Genomic DNA, 15,045 nt, shown 5'->3' with positions numbered 1-15,045 from the left:
ACGTCAAAAAATTATTGGCCTCGAGACCTTCTCTCAGAGAGTGCGAGTAATTAAGTGATTTTTGATTTAGGAATACTATCAATAGATAGCTTCTCTGTTCGATGTTTTTCGTTGATTTTATCTTCTTTTTCTTTTTTCCCTTGCTATGTAACTTATTTCGATTTGGGCTGATTGTAAATACATATTTTTTTTGTTTTGGTATGGACTTGTTTTAATCCAGGTATATTCGTAAATTAATTTTACCCAACTTTTTCTAAAAACAATTTATTTATACATCATGATTCATCATGCAATATTTTTATGGTTCTTTTATGGGTCCATTAAATAAATTTATATACAGGTCTGGCATTAAAAACTGCCCTACCTTAGATTGAAAAAAAAGAAATGTTGTCAGTATGTAAATAAAAAGCGTGCCAAAAATAGGCATAGAATCGTAATTTGAATTTTATAAATAACTCCTCTCTAAAAGATATTAATTTTTATACAGTTTTCTGTGCGTATTTTTTATACTAATATCTAATCGGAAATTTAATTTACAAAACGTTCGTTAAACAAAAACTCAATATGTAACACTTGTAGTTATACTTCATATTTTGTCATGCCATTCAGAATTTTTATGATTTTCTATCCACAAAAATTAAATTCAGACCATCAATAGAAATTTATTTATTACAAACAAAATTAATTTATTTGACATTATTAAGAGGATGAAGGGTTAATTTTAGAAACTAGTTGACTCAATATTTCTTTTGTCAACAAATTGTAACATACTTTTAATACTTTATAATTTTCATTGTAAATTTATAACGTACTAATAATAATGTTCAAATGTATTGTTAATCATAAAATAATAAAGATATACTAGAACACCCTAAATGTATATTTATTTATTTATAGCTATATTACGATTTTTAAAAGTGGGATAAATTTTTAAATCTATTTTGACAAGTGTAAACGACTGCACTTTGTATGAATATATGGTAAGTACTTAAGAGTAAAAGATATCCAAGAATAGACATGGAATCTTAATTGGATGTTTTTAAATAACTCCTCTCTAAGAGATATTTTCTTAAAACGTTTATATACCAGTTTAACCGAGATATTACTTTTAACGTGCGTTTATTTACGTAAAAAAATGTACTTAATAACAAAAGTTTAATTAACACATCATGTTTTGTTCTGTAAATCGTAATTTTTTAAAGTTTTTCTACGGAACAATTTTTCTAAAAAAGAGACATCATTATAAAATTCACAAAAGAACAACGGTGCTTTCTATGACAGTCAAACTGAATAAAAATATTGGATTTATGAATATAAATTATGAGCTTTGTTACAAATAGGGGAGACATGTTAATTCTTCGAGCAATAAAACCGACATCGTTTTCCTAAATAACTTCACACTAAGCGATATTATTTGTTTAATGCTTTTATATCGTTTTCTATAGCCGACTCAACCGGGACCAATTCTTAAAAATATTTTGACAAGTGTAAATATTTATTTTGAAAAATTGCATCCTAACAAGCAAAAAATTAATATGAAAAATATGTCCTGAAAATCTAATTTTTACTAATGATTTCGTCTTTTTTATATCGTTTTATATAAGCGTCTCGTAAAGATAAATTTTTAAAATTCTTTTATTAAGTGTTTATTTTAAAAAAGTATCTAACAGCCAAAAATAATTTGTTTGCATACCATTTTTTGTCATGAAACTGAGTGTTTTATAATTTTCCTATAGAATGAATTTTTAATTTCTATACATATTCTCATAACACCAGGAGTTTTCGTACGAAAATAATTTGTTTCTATGATTATTCGGAAATCGTAAGATGCGGTCTGGTGTGAGGTAGGTTTCATAAAAACATTTTCTTTATCGTGCCAACGTTTCGATCTTTACTGAGAACATCTTCAGGGGTCAGTAATCACCACACATTGTTTCTAAGATTGGAAGTTCGTAACATTCGAACATTGCAAAAAATATAAGAGAAATCTTCGTTCTTCCAGAGACTAAAGTGCAATATTTTTCCCAAAAAAGCTCTATTGGCGTTATTGTTAATCGTATGTTATATATAACCAAGACAAATCCGTAAAAAAAATTTGAAAAAGTGTGTATAAGTGTTTGTTATGAAAAAAAAGTATCGATCAGCCAAATATAATTGTATTTGTACTTCATATGTTGTCATGTACATCAGTGTTTTTATAATTTTCTATAGAATGATATTGTTAAACTTTCTATAGATATTCTCATCAAATCAAGACTTTTCGTACGAAAGTAAGCTGTTTCTATGAAAACATTGGAAGTTCATAATCTTCGAACATTGTAAAAAATATATGAGAAATCTTCGTTCTTCCAGAGACTAAAGTGCAATATTTTTCCCAAAAAAGCTCTATTGGCGTTATTGTTAATCGTATGTTATATATAACCAAGACAAATCCGTAAAAAAAATTTGAAAAATTGTGTATAAGTGTTTGTTATGAAAAAAAGTATCGACCAGCCAAATATAATTTTATTTGTACATCATATTTTTTCATGTAAATCAGTGTTTTTATAATTTTCTATGGAATGATATTTTTAAACTTTCTATAGACATTCTCATCACATCTCATAAAGAGAAATTATTTTTGTGAAAACGTTTAATGTATATAATCTACCAAATTGGTTAAAATAATATGAAAATGTTTTTAATCGCCAAAAGTAAAATATTTTCTACTAAATAACTCCATTCTACCTAACATTATTTATTGTTTGTAATATCGTTTTATTTGAGAGTTTCAACGAAGACAAATCCAAAGAATTTTGACTAGTGTATACAAGTGTTTGTTGTGAAAAAAGTATAAAATAGCCAAAAATAATTGTATTTTTACGTCATATTTTGTCATGAAAATCTGTTTGGGTTCTTAAAATTTTCCATAAAATGATTTTTTTTAAGTTTCTATAATATATTCCCATCACACCAAGTTTTGCATAAAGAGAAATTATCTGTGTGGAAACCTTGAATGTATCTAATCAACATTGTCACTTATGTTATTGTTAATTATGGGAAAAAATTTTCAATCACCAAAAGAGAAATATTTTCCTCTAAATAACTCCATTCTAACTAGTATTACTGTTTATTTTTTGGTATTTCGTTTTATTTGCGTATTTCAACGATGAAAAATCCAAAGAAGTTTGACAAGTAAGCATGATTTTGTTACAAGAAAAAAGTATCTAAAAGCCAAGTTTTGTCATGTATTTTTATGATTTCTTATAGAAAAGATTTTTCCAATAAAAATTCTCTATATCGAGAGGGTTAACACAATAGGATGTTGTGGAAATTGAATTTCAATGAAAATTGTAACAAACAGGAGAAAATATTTATTTTTCAAATAAGATAGGTGCAATATTTTACCTAAAAAATATACCTTATTAGTTTATATTATTTATTTATTGTTTGTCATATCGTTTTATATGTCACTCGACCATGATTGATTCTTAATTTTTTTTTTTTTAACAAATATATACAAACGTTTATTTGACATAAAAGAGCATCGAACAGTCAAAACAAATTCTATTATCTTTTTGCATGTAAATCTTGATTATTTATAAAGTAAATAGTTAGAAAGAGGTATCATTTTCACTCTAGTTTTTGTTTTACAGAACGACTGTGTACAAATATTGTCATGTATGGGCACTTTAAAACTTGAAGAGAAATCTTCATTCTTCAAATAATAAAGGTGGACTTATTTTTTCTATTTAACTCCACTTTAACTGGTATTTTTTATTTATTGTTTTCAGATGCGTTTTTTAACCGAGAAATAATTTTAAAATTTGATTTGTTTGTGTAACTAAGCAATTATTATAAAAAATTGAGTAAGTAGTTGTAAGAATTTTGTTTCGTGTTTTTTCTATAATACGAATTTATTCATTTCAATTCATATATGATATTTATGTTATCAGCTATGTGTATTTACACAACAATAAACCTCCGGTAGGGAAATGTATGTGAAGATAGAGCATTCCAAAAGTAGGGGTGAAATTTAATAACGTCCGACGTCAGAACGAAGGGAAAAAGAAATCAAGTAGAAAAATAAAACTTTACCGACCTTTATTTTATTATGTTACATCCGAATGCGAAGACGACGACAAAGGGCTCATCGGAAAAATGCGGCACTTCGTGGGATGTTCACAGGTCGCGTTTTCGTTCTCGACTGGCTAAGCTTAGCGACGGCGTTCGGGGGACTTGAAAGAGGGTGGGGAGGTAACAACCCCCAACCCCTAACATCGTTTTATACCAATCCGTTTCATATCGGCTCCTTTTTGTCTTTTTTTTCGTTTTACCACCCTTTGACGAGCACCGAGATTTTCACCAGACTGGACGAGACCCATGGGAAGAGGAAAAGCCCCGTTAACGCCTTTGTCAATACCACGGCTTTGTCGCCGAGGTTTCGCGCCTGTTGAAATTTTGATAATACCATTCAATTCTGTCACAAACAAATAATTTAGGGCTTTGTGCAAAATAAATACAAACCGGGGCATTTGGACCGTCTAATATAAATGCCACTGTTTGGATTCAAATTTTCTACCTATTCCAGAGTAAATACGTACGATCAATGGTTACACCCTTGTTTATTCCATTGTTTCATCACGTTTCAACAAAAGTTTTTTAAAATTAAATATTTCAGAAAAAAATTGATCATTTTATGAAAGCTTTACAAACATTTAACTAGAAAGAAATACAATACAAAAAGTATTAAACAATAATAATAACAATGGGCGCGAGTCCGTTTGTCGAGTTTACGTATTCAAATAAATAACAAATACAGAAATTCACATATTAAAATTGAGCAAAATATTATTTTTTAACTAAAAATGGAACATTAATTAAAATTAAATTCATACACCAAATACTTTATATAAATTGTTATCATTTATTAATTATTTCAATTAATTAATATTTATTTTAATTTTATTACACAAACGTTCTTCAAAAGATAACAAGTGAATTATCACGATCAAATTAAAAAAATATCTCATAATTGGAAGAGGGTATTATGAGGACAAAGGAATCATAGCTATGTCTTTCTCTCATTCTCTCTGTTTCTCGCTCTCTCTCTCTCTCTCTCTCTCTCTCTCTCTCTCTCCATCACTCCCTCTCTCTCATTTTCACTCTCTATCACTATCTCTCTCTCTCTCTCCCTCTCTCTCTCTCTCTCTCTCGGTCTCTCTTTCTCTCTCTCACTCCATGCCTTTCTGGCACCCTCTTTCGCGCTCTCAATCTCTCTCTCTGACCCTTTTTTCTCTCTCTCTTTCTCTACCACTCCCTCCCCATTTCTCTTTCTTTCTCTCTCTCCCTCTCGGTCTCTCTTTTTCTCTCCATCTCTCTCTCTCCATGCCTTTCTGGCACCCTCTTTCGCCCCCCCAATCTCTCTCTCTCTCTCTCTCTGACCCTTTTTTCTCTCTCTCTCTCTTTCTCTACCACTCCCTCCCCATTTCTCTTTCTTTCTCCTCTCCCTGTCCCTCTCTCTCTCGGTCTCTCTTTCTCTCTCCATCTCTCTCTCTCTTTCTGGCACCCTCTTTTGCTCTCTCAATCTCTCTTGCTTTTTATCGCTCTCACAATCTCTCTCTGTCACTCCCTATCTCGCTCTCGCCCTCTCCGACAATCTCTCTCTCTCTCTCTCTCTCTCTCTCTCTCTCTCTCTCTCTGACTCTTTTTCTCGTTCTCTGTCTGTCTGTCTGTCTATCTGTCTGTCTCTCTCTCTCTCTCTCTCACACTCTCTCTCTCTCTCTCTCTCTCTCTCTCTCTCTCTCTCTCTAGCACTCCCTCCCATATTTCTCTTTCTCTCTCCCCCTCAATCTCTCTTGCTCTCTCTTTTATTTCTCTCTCATTCTCTCTCTATTTCTCACTCTCTCTTTCTCTTTCTGTCACACACACTCACTCTCACCCTTTTTCTTTTGTACCTCTCTTTTTCTATCGAACACCCTTACGCTCAAAGAAATTCAAATCATCGATGATAAAAATTAATCACCGTAAAACAGTGATAACTGAAATTGGAAAATAATACCATATGCTCATTAAAAAAAGTCGACCTACGACGGAGGAAAACATGTTAGAAACAAATAAACACTATTGACCCCTTAATGTTGGTGACATTTCATTTTTCTTTCATTTTAAAATTTTTTTCTTTTGTACCTCTCTTTTTCTATCGAACACCCTTACGCTCAAAGAAATTCAAATCATCGATGATAAAAATTAATCACCGTAAAACAGTGATAACTGAAATTGGAAAATAATACCATATGCTCATTAAAAAAAGTCGACCTACGACGGAGGAAAACATGTTAGAAACAAATAAACACTATTGACCCCTTAATGTTGGTGACATTTCATTTTTCTTTCATTTTAAAATTTTTGTCGGGTTTCTAAAAATTTTACTAAATTTGATTTCCAACATCAGGATAAAATAAATATCCATTTCTTTAAATTTTATTAAATTTAAATTTAAGGTAATGTACAGACACACAGACAAATAAGTATTTTACAAAAGTATAAAAGTTCTGGATTTGCTGAAAATCCTTATTTATGCTTTTTTACAATCATAGTAAGTTTATGTTCTAAAGAGCTTGTGAATATATCTTTATTGTTTATTCCATATTAATTTTAAGGATTTATTTATATTTTTTAGATCAAAATGTAATCGTTATAATTAAAAAAAGGCAATTTTTTTCAATTTTGCTGTTGTTTATTTCATACGTATAAATGTTTATGTCATGAACAAACGTGTGTTTTTTATGTTTTTCTTTTGATGTTAATTTTCGAGGAGAAACGAAACAACACTTTTGCCTAAATTGCACAGTTGGTTTGCCAAAATCCGACTTAACATTTTTATATTTTCCCCGCTGCTTTGGAAAAAAGGACTTTATGCCTACTCGGCGGTCAATGGAGGTTTCCCTGTTTTATATAACAAGAGGAAATATCCAACGATTGTTGGAATTGGAAAGGGCCGCTTTGGAATGTCCGATAGGTGAAAACGTTCCCTTTCTTGTACGAACGTCCCTCCATCCTAATTTCGACCGACTCGGATTCCCGATTCCTTGTCCTTATAACCGACGGCTCGTGTCTACGTGGCTTATTCAAAAAGGAAAAGAAAAAAGGAATATGTAAAACAAACATTTATAAACAACATGTCCAATTTAATAAAACCATTCTTTAAAAAAAAATCGTACGAATCAGCTGTTTTATTGGTATTGGTAGCCCTGGGCCAAACCTTGGTCTACAACTCAATAATCCTCCATCACCCTAGACAGAAAATATTTTACTAACCTAATTAAAAGTCATTGGGTTTCTGTCATTACTCACGCCAATGGATAGATTTAAGTATATACAGAAACGAATCTTTCTTTCCTAAAAAAATCTTGCCCAAAGACGAAGGTCACGCTCAAGTAGAATTTAAATATCGTTAAAAATCCTACACGCTCCCTATGGAGTAGAAATGGTCAAGTATTCACATTAGACTACTTTTCTCTGCGAGCTTTGTCCTAAAAGTAAGGCACCGTGTGTCAACTGTCTTCAGTAAATTTCGAAAACCGAAACTCAAGAAATGCGACATGTGCAAAAGCGATGCTCATGCACATATTTAATATCGTATTGTGTCCTATACCCCCCCCCCGGAAGAAACCATATAACCGTTAGTCATATTTTGAAATGTTTTATATAAAAGAGAAGTGTAACGTAAAATTAAGTCCCTTGGATCAATTTGAGGTACTGTTTATGCACAAGTAGAATTGAAATATCAAGTGGCATACCTTCACGCTCATCATAAAGAGCTATGAACTATCGTTAGTCACTGAGAACAACGTTATACATTAGTTGATTTTTTTATGTAAGGTATTGGCTGAAATGAAAAAGTCGTCACGAACGGGATTCGAACCCACGACCTTCGGGCCAATACGCCGCTGCTATAACCACTTGAGCTAACATGACTTCGATCCACTTAGACACCAACGTCCCATCACAACCTACAACCTTTCGAATTTTCCCTCCTTTTTGCCATCCTGCTCGTGACGCTAACGTTTTCATGTCAACCAATACCTTACAGGAGGCGTCGGTGGCTGTAGGTGGCCATTCACGATCACTCCAAATGGAACCGCACCAAGCCGTACAGCTCCATTTGGAGTGCCTGAAATTTGAGGGAACTGAATAGAAGCCGTAATACCCACATCAATTTGATGCAAGATCTTTCCCTTGGACCCGCTGATTGGAGGAATATTTAAGGATGGATGAAACGTCTTATTTATTCATTATATTAAGTGTTCTATTGACCAAATTACTTATTTCAATTATGTTTTTTGTAAGGTTTTGGTTGAAATGAAAAAGCTAGTGCCACAAGCGGGATCTGAATCCATGGCCTTCGGCTAAATACGCCGCTGCTCGACCACTTGAGCTATCGTGACTTCGATCCTCTCCGACACCAAAAAATGGCAAAAAGAGAGAAAATTCGAAAGGTTGTAGGTTGAGATGGGGAGTTGGTACCCGAATGGATCGAACTATCGAAGTCAGGATAGCTCAAGTGGTTAGCGCAGCGGCGTATTTAGCCGAATGTCGTGGATTCGAATCCCCTCGTGACACTATTTTTCATTTCAACCAAAACCTTACAAAAAAAAAGATTAACGTCTTATTTATATTTCCTTCAGCTTGATTAGAAAACAAAAGACAGTCATGAGAGAAATCATCACTACAAGAAAGGTTGGCAACCACATTACGATTTCTCGCTACATGGATGAACTACAAAGAACCTAACTTCTCTACTCCGATTTCTGATCATTGTTAGGGGTTATGAATACCGCATCTCTCATTGCATTTGTATCCTTTGTTTTGAAAACGTCGACCAACTGGTTGAGGATCGAATTTCTTTTATTCCTATCGTGGTAATATAATCATTGTCCACCACTTTCATAAACATGGTAAACTTTCATACAATTCAATCACCTCAACAATAAAATCTCGATTGGATGTCATTGCCAATAAAGAATAAACGTTTTTGACTTTTTGAGAATGTACGACGGAGATGTTTGCTCAGTGACAGAAAGACGGAGACTGTGCCAAAAAAAAACGCGGGTTTTCTCATTCACGACCATGCCAGCGCTCCAATATTCCACCGTTCACGCCAAATTTTCCCATTCACGAACGCGCCATGCCGTCGGTGCGCCGTAGATATTTGGAATGGCGCGATGGAGTTTGGACCGGTCGAATATTCGGCACAGCCGGGCACGCCAGTTCACTTTTGCCATTGACCTGGTTTTTGGAACGGCGTCGCTTCGTTTGGACTGCTAGGAGCGATCGTGAATGGCCACCTAAGGTTTACTCGTTGACAGGGCGCTCATCACTGTAAGGCAAAGGTTCCGGGTTCGAATCCAGCGGCCCTGCATTCCAAACCGACATACTTACAAATGGGCTTTTTTTCAAAAACACCGGCACCCTGAGGGTGCCCTTGTAAAAACCTTACATAAAAATAATAATTTAAAAAAAATTAATTGAAAGAAGTTATTTGGTCAATCGGATCACGAAGTATAATGGGGTTATACATTAGCATACAAACGCGAGCTGTGGTCTGAAAGTAACCATAGGTCAACTATCTACAGGAAATTCCAAAAATTCGGAACCCAAAGAACTGCCATGCTCCAAAAAATTTTTCATCGTTTGGCATTCTTACACGCTATTTATATGGAGTCCTGTTACACTTGTCATAACTTGTTGAAGTCGTAAGGGGCGGTCAAGAATGAGTAAGTTTAGAAGAAAACCTTTTTCATTTTTTTTGCGGCGTTTCGACCTTTATTCGGGTCATCTTCAGGGCGTAAAGTAATAAACCAATATGACACCACAAGAATAGCACCGCACGTTATGCCTTGAAGATGACCCGAATAAAGGTCGAAACGTCGGTAAGAAAATGAAAAAGTGTTTTTATAAACTACCCCACGTCTGCTCCTCACGACTTCAACAAATTATAAAACAGCAGGCCATTAAGAAACACACACTTGTCTTAATATTTGTAATAATGAGAAAATCACCGCAAGCCGATAAGAAAGGTAGCTTTGACCTGAAACGAAGTCACGCGGGTCAACCTGAGATACTGCTGTTCAAGCAGAATTTAAATACCAGGTCGAATTCCTACACGCTCTTTATAAAGACCCATAAAATCATAACGTTTGTCACATTGAGCAATTTTTCTCTCCATGCAGTTACAAAAGGGATCGATCTGATGTCACATGAATCTACTTTTTTCTTTTTTTTTATGAGGTTTCGCAACAGCAGAGGTTATATATCAGCTGCCGGTGTTTTTGAAAAAAAAGACCATTTGTAAGTATGTCGGATTCGAATGCAGGGCCGCTGGATTCGAACCCGGGACCTTTACTTTACAGTGATGAGCGCCGTGTCAACGCCTAAACCATTACAGCCAACATGAGTCTACTTGAAGTATTGACATGTTAAACACAATTTATATTTCAGGTTGTGTAAGGGCATAAAAAAGTTTCTCCGTGTTTCTAACGTTATCTCCATAGGTAGCAACATATGGCCTTAAGTCACCGTGTATATAGCATCTAAACTAATATAATATGAAAAACCTTGAAGTTTGTGAATTAAATTCACGGTTGTCCTTTATCACCTGATTTATTCCGATTGTGAAATGGTTGAGAAATCGAAGGGATAAAAAATGAAACGACTTTCCGTCTCGCATAAATCATAAAAGGTCCCCTCTCTCGAAATTCCTAAAGGGGTGACCTGTGGACGAATTCCATTATTCTTGACTGAGGCCGAGCAAAGGTATGCAAGGGCGAAGCCGACCGTACTTCATTCGGACCTTAACCGTTAACGCACAAATGCACAGTGAAAAACCAGCCGGAATACAAATTGGGCATAAACAATTTCGGCGGAACGGAGTCTCCCGCCTTATTGCCTGACAATTTATTGCAGCGGCGCCGATCCTCAGAAGGTTTCACTTTATATCTGGCATATATAATATTTGCTCGTTCTAGCTTCATATACGACTCGCCCCACCTCGCTTATGAACCCGGCTTGGAAGTTGTTGGAATTGACTCACTATATATCAAGCGTGAACTGCCACCCTTTGCCTTTCCTAACCCTTTCTGCAAAGGCCGATCCTCAATATCGCCCCGTGTCCTCTGCACATTCGAGATGCCCAAAAATATAACACACTTTATATTCAAAACCGCAGGCCATCTCATATTTTGTGTTATAATCCTCAATTCAACCGACTGAGATCACAATTTTAAAAATAAGTAAAAATTCCAATTAAATATTCTTTTCATCTAAGGTTTTTGGCTGAAATGAAAAATAAAATAAAAAGAATAATTAATTGAAATAATTAAAATGGTCAATTATATCCACTAAGCAAGTACGGATTAATAAGTAAAACTAGAAAATTGAAATTGATAAAAAGGTTGTACAACATATTTCCATCGAAAATTTTTAAAAGGACCCAAATCAAAATTTCCTACTTCCTTTAAATAATGAGTTTTAAACTGCTGGAAATTTGGACTTTACATTTAGTCATTCACAAATCTATATAATTTTTTTTAAATAAGTAAAAGTAGAAAAGAAATCGATAAAAAGAATTATACAACATATTTCCATGTAAAACATACTAGAGAAAATAAGCCATCATAGAGGTCTAGTCACTTTATGATTAAAATCACATTTTTGAAATGTAGTTGTGTTTGTGACAAAAAAATCTTTGAAACAAGACAGAGGAAACCGAATTTTTAAAAGGACCCAAATCAAAATTTCGTGATTCTTTTAAATAATTAGTTTTGAACTTCTGGATTCTTGGACTGTAGATTTAGTAAATCGCAAGTCTATTTAAAAACTTTTTAAAATAAGCAAAAATAGAAAAATTATTAAAAATAATTGTACAACATACTTCCATATAAAACATATTAGAGTAAACAAACCAACATACATATCTAGTCACTTTATGACAAAAAGTCACATTTTTGAAATGTATGTGCATATCTGACCAAAAAAAACTCTTTGAATCAAAGCAGAGAAAACAAAATTTTTAAATGACCCATTAATGTAAATAATTAGTTTTAAACTACTGGATTCTTGGACTTCTTTAGATTTAGTCATTCACAATTCTATGTAAAAAAAAATTAAATAAATAAATGTAAAGAATTGTACAAAATATTTCCATGTAAAACATATTAGAGAAAATAAACCAACATAGGTATCTAGTCACATTATGAATAACACTCACATTTATGAAATGTATGTGTTTTCCTGACAAAAAAATCTTTGAATCAACACAGAGGAAACCGAATTTTTAAAAGGACCCAAATCAAAATTTCCTGTTTCCTTTATATAATGACTTTTAAACTACTCGATTCTTGGACTGTAGATTTAGTAAATCGCAAGTCTATTTAAAAACTTTTTAAAATTAGTAAAATAGAAAAGAAATTGTTAGAAAGAATTGTCCAAACATATTTCCATATAAAACATATTAGAGAAAATAAACATAAATATCTAGTCACTTTATGACAAAAACTCACATTCTTGAAATACAGGTGTGTTTGTGACAAAAAAATCTTTGAATCAAAGCAGAGGAAACCGAATTTTTAAAAGGACCCAAATCAAAATTTATTAAAAATAATTGTACAACATATTTCCATATAAAACATATAAGAGTAAACAAACCAACATACATATCTAGTCACTTTATGACAAAAAGTCACATTTTTGAAAGGTATGTGTATATCTGACCAAAAAAATCTTTGAATCAAAGCAGAGATAACAAAATTTTTAAATGGCCCATTAATTTAAATAATTAGTTTTAAACTACTGGAATCTTGGACTTCATTAGATTTAGTCATTCACAATTCTATTTTTTAAAAATTTTAAATAATTAAAAATAGAAAACAATTGATAGAAAGAATTGTACAAAATATTTCCATGTAAACATATTAAAGAAAATAAACCAACATAGATATCTAGGCACTTTATGATTAAAACTTACATTTATAAAATGTATTTGTGTTTATGACAAACAAAATCTATGAATCAAAGCAGAGGAAATCGAATCTTTAAAAGGACGCAAATCAAAATTTTGTGCTACCTTTAAATATTGAGTTTTACACTACTGGATTCTTGGGTTTTACATTTAGTCATTCACAAATCTATATTTAAAAACAATTAATTTAAAACAAATTCTCACTACTATTTTCACAACTGTGTTTGCTTTTTACCTTAGTAGACAAGGATTTGTCCGGCTACTCTAGGAATAGAAAACCCCACGGAAACTATGGCCGAAAACGAGATCACGGCCCTTGAGTGGGTGACAAACTTTCTCCTTTCAATTTCTTCAACTTTGCGAAGAAGAAGGTAAATTTGATTCGGACTTCAGGCAGTTCGCAAACTCGATACAGAAGAACCGAAAAAAAACGCACACGTTGCATTCTATTGCGAGCCGGATTGCACTACGTCTGTCTGCTATACGTATTTGTAAGAAATATTCGCAGATAATGTGAAAAAAAAGCGAGATTTGCTAAACCAAAATATGTTTATTTTTTTTACTCATTAGTGATATCCAGCATTTTTTTGTAATTTCAAAATATCTAAAACCATTTATTTATTTTTTTAACATGTCTCCATGGTTAACATCGCACATAAACTTTTGTAAATGAGATTAAAAAACAAAACAATTATTTGAAAGAAAACAATGATTATCTGTTATGTATGATTAAAGTAATAAACCATAAATAAATTGATTTCAAGACGCATTCTGTTTCAAAATGAAACAGTAAACAATTATTGGTCACATACAAAATTCTGATAATTTGCAGGTCTATAATGTTTGGTTGAAATGTAATTATCTTTTTTATAAGAGAGAGAAAGAGTGCGATAGGGAAAGAGATAGAATCAGTGTGTTCGAGAAGGAATAACAACAAAAGGAAATAATTTATAGATAAATTTACATTTATTTGAATGACAAAGAGTAATGTAGAGGAGGAAGTATAGAGCGAGAGATAAAGATGGATAGACAGATACATAGTTAGATACATAGACAGATAGATAGATAGACGAATGGATGGATAGATGGATAGATAGGTAGATAGATAGGTAGGTAGTTAGGTAGATAGGTAGATAGAAAGATAGATAGATAGGTAGATAGATAGATAAACGAATGGATGGATAGATAGATGAATAGATAGATGGATAGATAGGTAGATAGATAGGTAGGTAGGTAGATAGAAAGATAGATAGGTAGATAGATAAATAGATAAACACATAAATCGATAAATCTATAAATAGATAAATAAATAAATAGATAAATAGATAGATAGATAGGTAGATAGATAGATGGATGGATGGACGGATAGCTAGATAAAAAAATGAAAGGATGGATAGATGAATAGATTGGTGGATACATGGATAGAGACATAGAGAGATGGGTAGGTAGGTAGATAGATAGATGGATGAATGGTTGGATGGATGGATAGATAGATAGATAGAAAGATGAATGGATGGATAGATAGATGGATAGATAGGTAGATAGATAGGTACGTAGGTAGGTAGGTAGGTAGGTATGTAGGTAGGTAGGTAGGTAGGTATGTAGATAGAAAGATAGGTAGGTAGGTAGGTAGATAGATAGATAGATAGATAGATAGACAGATAGATAGATGGATGGACGGATAGATGGATAGAAAGATGAATGGATGGATAGATGAATAGATTGGTGGATAGATGGATAGATTCGTAGATAGATACGTAGGTAGGCAGATAGATAGATAGATAGATATATAGATAGATCGATAGATGGATAAAAAGGTAGATAGATATATAGAAAGATAGATAGATATATAGATAGATCGATAGATGGATAAATAGGTAGATAGATAGAAAGATAGATCTAGATGGATGGACAAAGAGATAGATAGAAAGATGAATGGATGGATAGATGAATAGATTGATAGATAGATAGATAGATAGATAGATAGATAGATAGATAGATAGATAGATAGATGGACGGATAGATGAATAGATTGGTAGGTAGAT

General features: G+C 32.8%; 1 protein-coding gene across 6 annotated transcripts in view; it reads right to left on the bottom strand.

Annotated features, from left to right (window-relative positions):
• Positions 1 to 15,045, bottom strand: part of LOC106670218 (leucine-rich repeat-containing protein 4C-like) — a 509,524-nt gene that overhangs the window by 184,180 nt on the left and 310,299 nt on the right. Inside the window, exon 1 of one of the 6 annotated variants that reach the window (XM_014400383.2) lies at positions 4,082 to 4,378. The exons of the other annotated variants lie outside the window; for them this stretch is intronic. The gene's annotated coding sequence lies outside the window, so the exon portion shown is untranslated. Of the gene's footprint in view, positions 1 to 4,081; positions 4,379 to 15,045 lie in introns of those variants that run through there. 6 annotated transcript variants of the gene reach the window in all.

Source organism: Cimex lectularius, unplaced genomic scaffold (genome assembly GCF_000648675.2).
Source record: "Cimex lectularius strain Harlan isolate CLEC.00 unplaced genomic scaffold, Clec_2.1 scaffold92, whole genome shotgun sequence".
In the NCBI taxonomy this organism is placed as follows: Eukaryota; Metazoa; Arthropoda; class Insecta; order Hemiptera; family Cimicidae; genus Cimex; species Cimex lectularius.
Note: the sequence above shows the minus strand (reverse complement) of the source record. Positions and strands in the feature narration are given on the sequence as shown.